Consider the following 12118-nt stretch of genomic DNA (forward strand, 5'->3'; position numbering starts at 1 on the left):
CGGGAGTGCCACTGTGACGCTACTCTGAGTAACAAGGAGTTTGGGGAACATCCCTGAAGTAGCGCACACTTTAAGTGAAAGGGAGAGGCTGGTGAATGGAGAGCACCCTGCATCCTCACTGGAAGACAGAGGGAGGACTGTCAGGCCGCTCTCTTCTTCTTCTTGGCTGGCTGATCGACAGCTTGGTTGGGCAGTCTCGCCATAGCCGATGTAAGCGTCTGTGCTACGTGGTCCTCGCCTCCTACCTGGGTGGAATAGCAGGCATTGGTTGGGGCTTAAGCTCCGTTGGGTTCTTAAAATTCAGAAGAATTCAAATCAACAGCACAAAGTCAATAATTCAGAGAATTACAATATTGTTAAAGTGCTACAACACTTTGTATGGAAATGCTTACTGACACCTGAAGTTGGTGTCATTTGTAAACGGTCACCAAACGAATGTGAAGGAGAGTAAGGGCGGAGTTACCTGTGTGGCCACGCCCACCCAAAAGTGTGGCAGCCCTCAGTCTCTGTGGCGCAATTGGTTAGCGCGTTCGGCTGTTAACTGAAAGGTTGGTGGTTCAAGCCCACCCAGGGACGTGCATTGGTTTGGACCTTTGTCAAGCTCAAGAACAGCACTAGGCTATCAGATATTGCCCTTTTTTTTGCCAAATGTACACAGGAATTTCACCTGGTAAAAAGAGCACCACTGTGCATTCACACCTCCACAAACAAACAGGACTTTCCAGGCAAATGAACTCTTGTCCCTTTAAAGCCAATCATACAAGTCTGGTATGACTGCCCCTTGGGGGTTGAAACAGATTCTGTTGTTCCTGCAATAATGTCTCCTTTCTGTGGCCGATAGCACGGAAGTGCCACTGTGACGCTACTCTGAGTAACAAGGAGTTTGGGGAACATCCCTGAAGTAGCGCACACTTTAAGTGAAAGGGAGAGGCTGGTGAATGGAGAGCACCCTGCATCCTCACTGGAAGACAGAGGGAGGACTGTCAGGCTGCTCTCTTCTTCTTCTTGGCTGGCTGATCGACAGCTTGGGTGGGCAGTCTCGCCATAGCCGATTTAAGCGTCTGTGCTACGTGGTCCTCGCCTCCTACCTGGGTGGAATAGCAGGCATTGGTTGGGGCTTAAGCTCCGTTGGGTTCTTAAAATTCAGAAGGATTCCAATCAACAGCACAAAGTCAATAATTCAGAGAATTACAATATTGTTAAAGTGCTACAACACTTTGTATGGAAATGCTTACTGACACCTGAAGTTGGTGTCATTTGTAAACGGTCACCAAACGAATGTGAAGGAGAGTAAGGGCGGAGTTACCTGTGTGGTCACGCCCACCCAAAAGTGTGGCAGCCCTCAGTCTCTGTGGCGCAATTGGTTAGCGCGTTCGGCTGTTAACTGAAAGGTTGGTGGTTCAAGCCCACCCAGGGACGTGCATTGGTTTGGACCTTTGTCAAGCTCAAGAACAGCACTAGGCTATCAGATATTGCCCTTTTTTTTGCCAAATGTACACAGGAATTTCACGTGGTAAAAAGAGCACCACTGTGCATTCACACCTCCACAAACAAACAGGACTTTCCATGCAAATGAACTCTTGTCCCTTTAAAGCCAATCATACAAGTCTGGTATGACTTCCCCTTGGGGGTTGAAACAGATTCTGTTGTTCCAGCAATAATGTCTCCTTTCTGTGGCAGATAGCACGGGAGTGCCACTGTGACACTACTCTGAGTAACAAGGAGTTTGGGGAACATCCCTGAAGTAGCGCACACTTTAAGTGAAAGGGAGAGGCTGGTGAATGGAGAGCACCCTGCTTCCTCACTGGAAGACAGAGGGAGGACTGTCAGGCCGCTCTCTTCTTCTTCTTGGCTGGCTGATCGACAGCTTGGGTGGGCAGTCTCGCCATAGCCGATGTAAGCGTCTGTGCTACGTGGTCCTCGCCTCCTACCTGGGTGGAATAGCAGGCATTGGTTGGGGCTTAAGCTCCGTTGGGTTCTTAAAATTCAGAAGAATTCAAATCAACAGCACAAAGTCAATAATTCAGAGAATTACAATATTGTTAAAGTGCTACAACACTTTGTATGGAAATGCTTACTGACACCTGAAGTTGGGGTCATTTGTAAATGGTCACCAAACGATAGCACGGGAGTGCCACTGTGACACTACTCTGAGTAACAAGGAGTTTGGGGAACATCCCTGAAGTAGCGCACACTTTAAGTGAAAGGGAGAGGCTGGTGAATGGAGAGCACCCTGCATCCTCACTGGAAGACAGAGGGAGGACTGTCAGGCCGCTCTCTTCTTCTTCTTGGCTGGCTGATCGACAGCTTGGGTGGGCAGTCTCGCCATAGCCGATGTAAGCGTCTGTGCTACGTGGTCCTCCCCTCCTACCTGGGTGGAATAGCAGGCATTGGTTGGGGCTTAAGCTCCGTTGGGTTCTTAAAATTCAGAAGAATTCAAATCAACAACACAAAGTCAATAATTCAGAGAATTACAATATTGTTAAAGTGCTACAACTCTTTGTATGGAAATGCTTACTGACACCTGAAGTTGGTGTCATTTGTAAATGGTCACTAAACGAATGTGAAGGAGAGTAAGGGCGGAGTTACCTGTGTGGCCACGCCCACCCAAAAGTGTGGCAGCCCTCAGTCTCTGTGGCGCAATTGGTTAGCGCGTTCGGCTGTTAACTGAAAGGTTGGTGGTTCAAGCCCACCCAGGGACGTGCATTGGTTCGGACCTTTGTCAAGCTCAAGAACAGCACTCGGCTATCAGATATTGCCCTTTTTTTTGCCAAATGTACACAGGAATTTCACGTGGTAAAAAGAGCACCACTGTGCATTCACACCTCCACAAACAAACAGGACTTTCCAGGCAAATGAACTCTTGTCCCTTTAAAGCCAATCATACAAGTCTGGTATGACTGCCCCTTTGGGGTTGAAACAGATTCTGTTGTTCCAGCAATAATGTCTCCTTTCTGTGGCCGATAGCACGGGAGTGCCACTGTGACGCTACTCTGAGTAACAAGGAGTTTGGGGAACATCCCTGAAGTAGCGCACACTTTAAGTGAAAGGGAGAGGCTGGTGAATGGAGAGCACCCTGCATCCTCACTGGAAGACAGAGGGAGGACTGTCAGGCCGCTCTCTTCTTCTTCTTGGCTGGCTGATCGACAGCTTGGTTGGGCAGTCTCGCCATAGCCGATGTAAGCGTCTGTGCTACGTGGTCCTCGCCTCCTACCTGGGTGGAATAGCAGGCATTGGTTGGGGCTTAAGCTCCGTTGGGTTCTTAAAATTCAGAAGAATTCAAATCAACAGCACAAAGTCAATAATTCAGAGAATTACAATATTGTTAAAGTGCTAAAACACTTTGTATGGAAATGCTTACTGACACCTGAAGTTGGTGTCATTTGTAAACGGTCACCAAACGAATGTGAAGGAGAGTAAGGGCGGAGTTACCTGTGTGGCCACGCCCACCCAAAAGTGTGGCAGCCCTCAGTCTCTGTGGCGCAATTGGTTAGCGCGTTCGGCTGTTAACTGAAAGGTTGGTGGTTCAAGCCCACCCAGGGACGTGCATTGGTTTGGACCTTTGTCAAGCTCAAGAACAGCACTAGGCTATCAGATATTGCCCTTTTTTTTGCCAAATGTACACAGGAATTTCACCTGGTAAAAAGAGCACCACTGTGCATTCACACCTCCACAAACAAACAGGACTTTCCAGGCAAATGAACTCTTGTCCCTTTAAAGCCAATCATACAAGTCTGGTATGACTGCCCCTTGGGGGTTGAAACAGATTCTGTTGTTCCTGCAATAATGTCTCCTTTCTGTGGCCGATAGCACGGAAGTGCCACTGTGACGCTACTCTGGGTAACAAGGAGTTTGGGGAACATCCCTGAAGTAGCGCACACTTTAAGTGAAAGGGAGAGGCTGGTGAATGGAGAGCACCCTGCATCCTCACTGGAAGACAGAGGGAGGACTGTCAGGCTGCTCTCTTCTTCTTCTTGGCTGGCTGATCGACAGCTTGGGTGGGCAGTCTCGCCATAGCCGATTTAAGCGTCTGTGCTACGTGGTCCTCGCCTCCTACCTGGGTGGAATAGCAGGCATTGGTTGGGGCTTAAGCTCCGTTGGGTTCTTAAAATTCAGAAGGATTCCAATCAACAGCACAAAGTCAATAATTCAGAGAATTACAATATTGTTAAAGTGCTACAACACTTTGTATGGAAATGCTTACTGACACCTGAAGTTGGTGTCATTTGTAAACAGTCACCAAACGAATGTGAAGGAGAGTAAGGGCGGAGTTACCTGTGTGGTCACGCCCACCCAAAAGTGTGGCAGCCCTCAGTCTCTGTGGCGCAATTGGTTAGCGCGTTCGGCTGTTAACTGAAAGGTTGGTGGTTCAAGCCCACCCAGGGACGTGCATTGGTTTGGACCTTTGTCAAGTTCAAGAACAGCACTAGGCTATCAGATATTGCCCTTTTTTTTGCCAAATGTACACAGGAATTTCACGTGGTAAAAAGAGCACCACTGTGCATTCACACCTCCACAAACAAACAGGACTTTCCATGCAAATGAACTCTTGTCCCTTTAAAGCCAATCATACAAGTCTGGTATGACTGCCCCTTGGGGGTTGAAACAGATTCTGTTGTTCCAGCAATAATGTCTCCTTTCTGTGGCCGATAGCACGGGAGTGCCACTGTGACGCTACTCTGAGTAACAAGGAGTTTGGGGAACATCCCTGAAATAGCGCACACTTTAAGTGAAAGGGAGTGGCTGGTGAATGGAGAGCACCCTGCATCCTCACTGGAAGACAGAGGGAGGACTGTCAGGCTGCTCTCTTCTTCTTCTTGGCTGGCTGATCGACAGCTTGGGTGGGCAGTCTCGCCATAGCCGATGTAAGCGTCTGTGCTAGGTGGTCCTCGCCTCCTACCTGGGTGGAATAGCAGGCATTGGTTGGGGCTTAAGCTCCGTTGGGTTCTTAAAATTCAGATGAATCCAAATCAACAGCACAAAGTCAATAATTCAGAGAATTACAATATTGTTAAAGTGCTACAACACTTTGTATGGAAATGCTTACTGACACCTGAAGTTGGTGTCATTTGTAAATGGTCACCAAACGAATGTGAAGGAGATTAAGGGCGGAGTTACCTGTGTGGCCACGCCCACCCAAAAGTGTGGCAACCCTCAGTCTCTGTGGCGCAATTGGTTAGCGCGTTCGGCTGTTAACTGAAAGGTTGGTGGTTCAAGCCCACCCAGGGACGTGCATTGGTTTGGACCTTTGTCAAGCTCAAGAACAGCACTAGGCTATCAGATATTGCCCTATTTTTGCCAAATGTACACAGGAATTTCACGTGGTAAAAAGAGCACCACTGTGCATTCACACCTCCACAAACAAACAGGACTTTCCAGGCAAATGAACTCTTGTCCCTTTAAAGCCAATCATACAAGTCTGGTATGACTGCCCCTTGGGGGTTGAAACAGATTCTGTTATTCCAGCAATAATGTCTCCTTTCTGTGGCCGATAGCACGGGAGTGCCACTGTGACACTACTCTGAGTAACAAGGAGTTTGGGGAACATCCCTGAAGTAGCGCACACTTTAAGTGAAAGGGAGAGGCTGGTGAATGGAGAGCACCCTGCTTCCTCACTGGAAGACAGAGGGAGGACTGTCAGGCCGCTCTCTTCTTCTTCTTGGCTGGCTGATCGACAGCTTGGGTGGGCAGTCTCGCCATCGCCGATTTAAGCGTCTTTGCTAGGTGGTCCTCGCCTCCTACCTGGGTGGAATAGCAGGCATTGGTTGGGGCTTAAGCTCCGTTGGGTTCTTAAAATTCAGATGAATTCAAATCAACAGCACAAAGTCAATAATTCAGAGAATTACAATATTGTTAAAGTGCTACAACTCTTTGTATGGAAATGCTTACTGACACCTGAAGTTGGTGTCATTTGTAAATGGTCACCAAACGAATGTGAAGGAGAGTAAGGGCGGAGTTACCTGTGTGGCCACGCCCACCCAAAAGTGTGGCAGCCCTCAGTCTCTGTGGCGCAATTGGTTAGCGCGTTCGGCTGTTAACTGAAAGGTTGGTGGTTCAAGCCCACCCAGGGACGTGCATTGGTTTGGACCTTTGTCAAGCTTAAGAACAGCACTAGGCTATCAGATGTTGCCCTTTTTTTGCCAAATGTACACAGGAATTTCACCTGGTAAAAAACAGCACCACTGTGCATTCACACATCCACAAACAAACAGGACTTTCCGGGCAAATGAACTCTTGTCCCTTTAAAGCCAATCATACAAGTCTGGTATGACTGCCCCCTTGAGGGTTGAAATAGATTCTGTTGTTCCAGCAATAATGTGTCCTTTCTGTGGCCGATAGCACGGGAGTGCCACTGTGACGCTACTCTGAGTAACAAGGAGTTTGGGGAACATCCCTGAAGTAGCGCAAACTTTAAGTGAAAGGGAGAGGCTGGTGAATGGAGAGCACCCTGCATCCTCACTGGAAGACAGAGGGAGGACTGTCAGGCCGCTCTCTTCTTCTTCTTGGCTGACTGATCGACAGCTTGGGTGGGCAGTCTCGCCATAGCCGATGTAAGTGTCTGTGGTAGGTGGTCCTCGCCTACTAACTGGGTGGAATAGCAGGCATTGGTTGGGGCTTAAGCTCCGTTGGGTTCTTAAAATTCAGAAGAATTCAAAATTACAGCACAAAGTCAATAATTCAGAGAATTACAATATTGTTAAAGTGCTACAACTCTTTGTATGGAAATGCTTACTGACACCTGAAGTTGGTGTAATTTGTAAATGGTCACCAAACGAATGTGAAGGAGAGTAAGGGCGGAGTTACCTGTATGGTCACGCCCACCCAAAAGTGTGGCAGCCCTCAGTCTCTGTGGCGCAATTGGTTAGCGCGTTCGGCTGTTAACTGAAAGGTTGGTGGTTCAAGCCCACCCAGGGATGTGCATTGGTTTGGACCTTTTGTCAAGCTTAAGAACAGCACTAGGCTATAAGATATTGCCCTTTTTTTTGCCAAATGTACACAGGAATTTCACGTGGTAAAAAGAGCACCACTGTGCATTCACACCTCCACAAACAAACAGGACTTTCCAGGGAAATGAACTCTTGTCCCTTTAAAGCCAATCATACAAGTCTGGTATGACTGCCCCTTGGGGGTTGAAACAGATTCTGTTGTTCCAGCAATAATGTCTCCTTTCTGTGGCCGATAGCACGGGAGTGCCACTGTGACGCTACTCTGAGTAACAAGGAGTTTGGGGAACATCCCTGAAATAGCGCACACTTTAAGTGAAAGGGAGTGGCTGATGAATGGAGAGCACCCTGCATCCTCACTGAAAGACAGAGGGAGGACTGTCAGGCTGCTCTCTTCTTCTTCTTGGCTGGCTGATCGACAGCTTGGGTGGGCAGTCTCGCCATAGCCGATGTAAGCGTCTGTGCTAGGTGGTCCTCGCCTCCTACCTGGGTGGAATAGCAGGCATTGGTTGGGGCTTAAGCTCTGTTGGGTTCTTAAAATTCAGATGAATCCAAATCAACAGCACAAAGTCAATAATTCAGAGAATTACAATATTGTTAAAGTGCTACAACACTTTGTATGGAAATGCTTACTGACACCTGAAGTTGGTGTCATTTGTAAATGGTCACCAAACGAATGTGAAGGAGAGTAAGGGCGGAGTTACCTGTGTGGCCACGCCCACCCAAAAGTGTGGCAACCCTCAGTCTCTGTGGCGCAATTGGTTAGCGCGTTCGGCTGTTAACTGAAAGGTTGGTGGTTCAAGCCCACCCAGGGACGTGCATTGGTTTGGACCTTTGTCAAGCTCAAGAACAGCACTAGGCTATCAGATATTGCCCTATTTTTGCCAAATGTACACAGGAATTTCACGTGGTAAAAAGAGCACCACTGTGCATTCACACCTCCACAAACAAACAGGACTTTCCAGGCAAATGAACTCTTGTCCCTTTAAAGCCAATCATACAAGTCTGGTATGACTGCCCCTTGGGGGTTGAAACAGATTCTGTTATTCCAGCAATAATGTCTCCTTTCTGTGGCCGATAGCACGGGAGTGCCACTGTGACACTACTCTGAGTAACAAGGAGTTTGGGGAACATCCCTGAAGTAGCGCACACTTTAAGTGAAAGGGAGAGGCTGGTGAATGGAGAGCACCCTGCTTCCTCACTGGAAGACAGAGGGAGGACTGTCAGGCCGCTCTCTTCTTCTTCTTGGCTGGCTGATCGACAGCTTGGGTGGGCAGTCTCGCCATCGCCGATGTAAGCGTCTTTGCTAGGTGGTCCTCGCCTCCTACCTGGGTGGAATAGCAGGCATTGGTTGGGGCTTAAGCTCCGTTGGGTTCGTAAAATTCAGATGAATTCAAATCAACAGCACAAAGTCAATAATTCAGAGAATTACAATATTGTTAAAGTGCTACAACTCTTTGTATGGAAATGCTTACTGACACCTGAAGTTGGTGTCATTTGTAAATGGTCACCAAACGAATGTGAAGGAGAGTAAGGGCGGAGTTACCTGTGTGGCCACGCCCACCCAAAAGTGTGGCAGCCCTCAGTCTCTGTGGCGCAATTGGTTAGCGCGTTCGGCTGTTAACTGAAAGGTTGGTGGTTCAAGCCCACCCAGGGACGTGCATTGGTTTGGACCTTTGTCAAGCTTAAGAACAGCACTAGGCTATCAGATATTGCCCTTTTTTTGCCAAATGTACACAGGAATTTCACCTGGTAAAAAACAGCACCACTGTGCATTCACACATCCACAAACAAACAGGACTTTCCAGGCAAATTAACTCTTGTCCCTTTAAAGCCAATCATACAAGTCTGGTATGACTGCCCCCTTGAGGGTTGAAATAGATTCTGTTGTTCCAGCAATAATGTGTCCTTTCTGTGGCCGATAGCACGGGAGTGCCACTGTGACGCTACTCTGAGTAACAAGGAGTTTGGGGAACATCCCTGAAGTAGCGCAAACTTTAAGTGAAAGGGAGAGGCTGGTGAATGGAGAGCACCCTGCATCCTCACTGGAAGACAGAGGGAGGACTTTCAGGCCGCTCTCTTCTTCTTCTTGGCTGACTGATCGACAGCTTGGGTGGGCAGTCTCGCCATAGCCGATGTAAGTGTCTGTGGTAGGTGGTCCTCGCCTACTAACTGGGTGGAATAGCAGGCATTGGTTGGGGCTTAAGCTCCGTTGGGTTCTTAAAATTCAGAAGAATTCAAAATTACAGCACAAAGTCAATAATTCAGAGAATTACAATATTGTTAAAGTGCTACAACTCTTTGTATGGAAATGCTTACTGACACCTGAAGTTGGTGTAATTTGTAAATGGTCACCAAACGAATGTGAGGGGGGGTAAGGGCGGAGTTACCTGTATGGTCACACCCACCCAAAAGTGTGGCAGCCCTCAGTCTCTGTGGTGCAATTGGTTAGCGCGTTCGGCTGTTAACTGAAAGGTTGGTGGTTCAAGCCCACCCAGGGACGTGCATTGGTTTGGACCTTTGTCAAGCTTAAGAACAGCACTAGGCTATAAGATATTGCCCTTTTTTTTGCCAAATGTACACAGGAATTTCACGTGGTAAAAAGAGCACCACTGTGCATTCACACCTCCACAAACAAACAGGACTTTCCAGGCAAATGAACTCTTGTCCCTTTAAAGCCAATCATACAAGTCTGGTATGATTGCCCCTTGGGGGTTGAAACAGATTCTGTTGTTCCAGCAATAATGTCTCCTTTCTGTGGCCGATAGCACGGGAGTGCCACTGTGACGCTACTCTGAGTAACAAGGAGTTTGGGGAACATCCCTGAAATAGCGCACACTTTAAGTGAAAGGGAGTGGCTGATGAATGGAGAGCACCCTGCATCCTCACTGGAAGACAGAGGGAGGACTGTCAGGCTGCTCTCTTCTTCTTCTTGGCTGGCTGATCGACAGCTTGGGTGGGCAGTCTCGCCATAGCCGATGTAAGCGTCTGTGCTAGGTGGTCCTCGCCTCCTACCTGGGTGGAATAGCAGGCATTGGTTGGGGCTTAAGCTCTGTTGGGTTCTTAAAATTGAGATAAATCCAAATCAACAGCACAAAGTCAATAATTCAGAGAATTACAATATTGTTAAAGTGCTACAACACTTTGTATGGAAATGCTTACTGACACCTGAAGTTGGTGTCATTTGTAAATGGTCACCAAACGAATGTGAAGGAGAGTAAGGGCGGAGTTACCTGTATGGTCACGCCCACCCAAAAGTGTGGCAGCCCTCAGTCTCTGTGGCGCAATTGGTTAGCGCGTTCGGCTGTTAACTGAAAGGTTGGTGGTTCAAGCCCACCCAGGGACGTGCATTGGTTTGGACCTTTGTCAAGCTTAAGAACAGCACTAGGCTATCAGATATTGCCCTTTTTTTGCCAAATGTACACAGGAATTTCACCTGGTAAAAAAGAGCACCACTGTGCATTCACACATCCACAAACAAACAGGACTTTCCAGGCAAATGAACTCTTGTCCCTTTAAAGCCAATCATACAAGTCTGGTATGACTGCCCCCTTGAGGGTTGAAATAGATTCTGTTGTTCCAGTAATAATGTGTCCTTTCTGTGGCCGATAGCACGGGAGTGCCACTGTGACGCTACTCTGAGTAACAAGGAGTTTGGGGAACATCCCTGAAGTAGCGCAAACTTTAAGTGAAAGGGAGAGGCTGGTGAATGGAGAGCACCCTGCATCCTCACTGGAAGACAGAGGGAGGACTGTCAGGCCGCTCTCTTCTTCTTCTTGGCTGACTGATCGACAGCTTGGGTGGGCAGTCTCGCCATAGCCGATGTAAGTGTCTGTGGTAGGTGGTCCTCGCCTACTAACTGGGTGGAATAGCAGGCATTGGTTGGGGCTTAAGCTCCGTTGGGTTCTTAAAATTCAGAAGAATTCAAAATTACAGCACAAAGTCAATAATTCAGAGAATTACAATATTGTTAAAGTGCTACAACTCTTTGTATGGAAATGCTTACTGACACCTGAAGTTGGTGTAATTTGTAAATGGTCACCAAACGAATGTGAAGGAGAGTAAGGGCGGAGTTACGTGTATGGTCACTTCCACCCAAAAGTGTGGCAGCCCTCAGTCTCTGTGGTGCAATTGGTTAGCGCGTTCGGCTGTTAACTGAAAGGTTGGTGGTTCAAGCCCACCCAGGGACGTGCATTGGTTTGGACCTTTGTCAAGCTTAAGAACAGCACTAGGCTATAAGATATTGCCCTTTTTTTTGCCAAATGTACACAGGAATTTCACGTGGTAAAAAGAGCACCACTGTGCATTCACACCTCCACAAACAAACAGGACTTTCCAGGCAAATGAACTCTTGTCCCTTTAAAGCCAATCATACAAGTCTGGTATGACTGCCCCTTGGGGGTTGAAACAGATTCTGTTGTTCCAGCAATAATGTCTCCTTTCTGTGGCCGATAGCACGGGAGTGCCACTGTGACGCTACTCTGAGTAACAAGGAGTTTGGGGAACATCCCTGAAATAGCGCACACTTTAAGTGAAAGGGAGTGGCTGATGAATGGAGAGCACCCTGCATCCTCACTGGAAGACAGAGGGAGGACTGTCAGGCTGCTCTCTTCTTCTTCTTGGCTGGCTGATCGACAGCTTGGGTGGGCAGTCTCGCCATAGCCGATGTAAGCGTCTGTGCTAGGTGGTCCTCGCCTCCTACCTGGGTGGAATAGCAGGCATTGGTTGGGGCTTAAGCTCTGTTGGGTTCTTAAAATTCAGATGAATCCAAATCAACAGCACAAAGTCAATAATTCAGAGAATTACAATATTGTTAAAGTGCTACAACACTTTGTATGGAAATGCTTACTGACACCTGAAGTTGGTGTCATTTGTAAATGGTCACCAAACGAATGTGAAGGAGAGTAAGGGCGGAGTTACCTGTGTGGCCACGCCCACCCAAAAGTGTGGCAACCCTCAGTCTCTGTGGCGCAATTGGTTAGCGCGTTCGGCTGTTAACTGAAAGGTTGGTGGTTCAAGCCCACCCAGGGACGTGCATTGGTTTGGACCTTTGTCAAGCTTAAGAACAGCACTAGGCTATCAGATATTGCCCTTTTTTTGCCAAATGTACACAGGAATTTCACGTGGTAAAAAGAGCACCACTGTGCATTCACACCTCCACAAACAAACAGGAC

The 12118-nt window shown here is 47.9% G+C and overlaps 14 non-coding genes across 14 annotated transcripts; all 14 read left to right on the forward strand.

The window, feature by feature from the left end:
• The first annotated feature begins 502 nt into the window (after positions 1 to 502).
• Positions 503 to 576, forward strand: trnan-guu (transfer RNA asparagine (anticodon GUU)). Its single transcript has one exon. It is a non-coding gene; the product is annotated as a tRNA-Asn (tRNA).
• Positions 577 to 1345: 769 nt separating this feature from the next.
• trnan-guu (transfer RNA asparagine (anticodon GUU)) lies at positions 1346 to 1419 on the forward strand. The gene has a single exon. It is a non-coding gene; the product is annotated as a tRNA-Asn (tRNA).
• A 1209-nt stretch (positions 1420 to 2628) lies between these two features.
• Positions 2629 to 2702, forward strand: trnan-guu (transfer RNA asparagine (anticodon GUU)). Its single transcript has one exon. It is a non-coding gene; the product is annotated as a tRNA-Asn (tRNA).
• A 769-nt stretch (positions 2703 to 3471) lies between these two features.
• On the forward strand, positions 3472 to 3545 carry trnan-guu (transfer RNA asparagine (anticodon GUU)). Its single transcript has one exon. It is a non-coding gene; the product is annotated as a tRNA-Asn (tRNA).
• Positions 3546 to 4314: 769 nt separating this feature from the next.
• Positions 4315 to 4388, forward strand: trnan-guu (transfer RNA asparagine (anticodon GUU)). The gene has a single exon. It is a non-coding gene; the product is annotated as a tRNA-Asn (tRNA).
• A 769-nt stretch (positions 4389 to 5157) lies between these two features.
• trnan-guu (transfer RNA asparagine (anticodon GUU)) lies at positions 5158 to 5231 on the forward strand. The gene has a single exon. It is a non-coding gene; the product is annotated as a tRNA-Asn (tRNA).
• A 768-nt stretch (positions 5232 to 5999) lies between these two features.
• On the forward strand, positions 6000 to 6073 carry trnan-guu (transfer RNA asparagine (anticodon GUU)). Its single transcript has one exon. It is a non-coding gene; the product is annotated as a tRNA-Asn (tRNA).
• Positions 6074 to 6843: 770 nt separating this feature from the next.
• trnan-guu (transfer RNA asparagine (anticodon GUU)) lies at positions 6844 to 6917 on the forward strand. The gene has a single exon. It is a non-coding gene; the product is annotated as a tRNA-Asn (tRNA).
• A 770-nt stretch (positions 6918 to 7687) lies between these two features.
• On the forward strand, positions 7688 to 7761 carry trnan-guu (transfer RNA asparagine (anticodon GUU)). Its single transcript has one exon. It is a non-coding gene; the product is annotated as a tRNA-Asn (tRNA).
• Positions 7762 to 8529: 768 nt separating this feature from the next.
• trnan-guu (transfer RNA asparagine (anticodon GUU)) lies at positions 8530 to 8603 on the forward strand. The gene has a single exon. It is a non-coding gene; the product is annotated as a tRNA-Asn (tRNA).
• A 770-nt stretch (positions 8604 to 9373) lies between these two features.
• On the forward strand, positions 9374 to 9447 carry trnan-guu (transfer RNA asparagine (anticodon GUU)). Its single transcript has one exon. It is a non-coding gene; the product is annotated as a tRNA-Asn (tRNA).
• Positions 9448 to 10216: 769 nt separating this feature from the next.
• Positions 10217 to 10290, forward strand: trnan-guu (transfer RNA asparagine (anticodon GUU)). The gene has a single exon. It is a non-coding gene; the product is annotated as a tRNA-Asn (tRNA).
• A 770-nt stretch (positions 10291 to 11060) lies between these two features.
• On the forward strand, positions 11061 to 11134 carry trnan-guu (transfer RNA asparagine (anticodon GUU)). Its single transcript has one exon. It is a non-coding gene; the product is annotated as a tRNA-Asn (tRNA).
• A 769-nt stretch (positions 11135 to 11903) lies between these two features.
• trnan-guu (transfer RNA asparagine (anticodon GUU)) lies at positions 11904 to 11977 on the forward strand. Its single transcript has one exon. It is a non-coding gene; the product is annotated as a tRNA-Asn (tRNA).
• The last annotated feature ends 141 nt before the right edge of the window (positions 11978 to 12118 follow it).

This window comes from Cololabis saira, chromosome 4, assembly GCF_033807715.1.
Source record: "Cololabis saira isolate AMF1-May2022 chromosome 4, fColSai1.1, whole genome shotgun sequence".
NCBI classification, from domain to species: domain Eukaryota; kingdom Metazoa; phylum Chordata; class Actinopteri; order Beloniformes; family Belonidae; genus Cololabis; species Cololabis saira.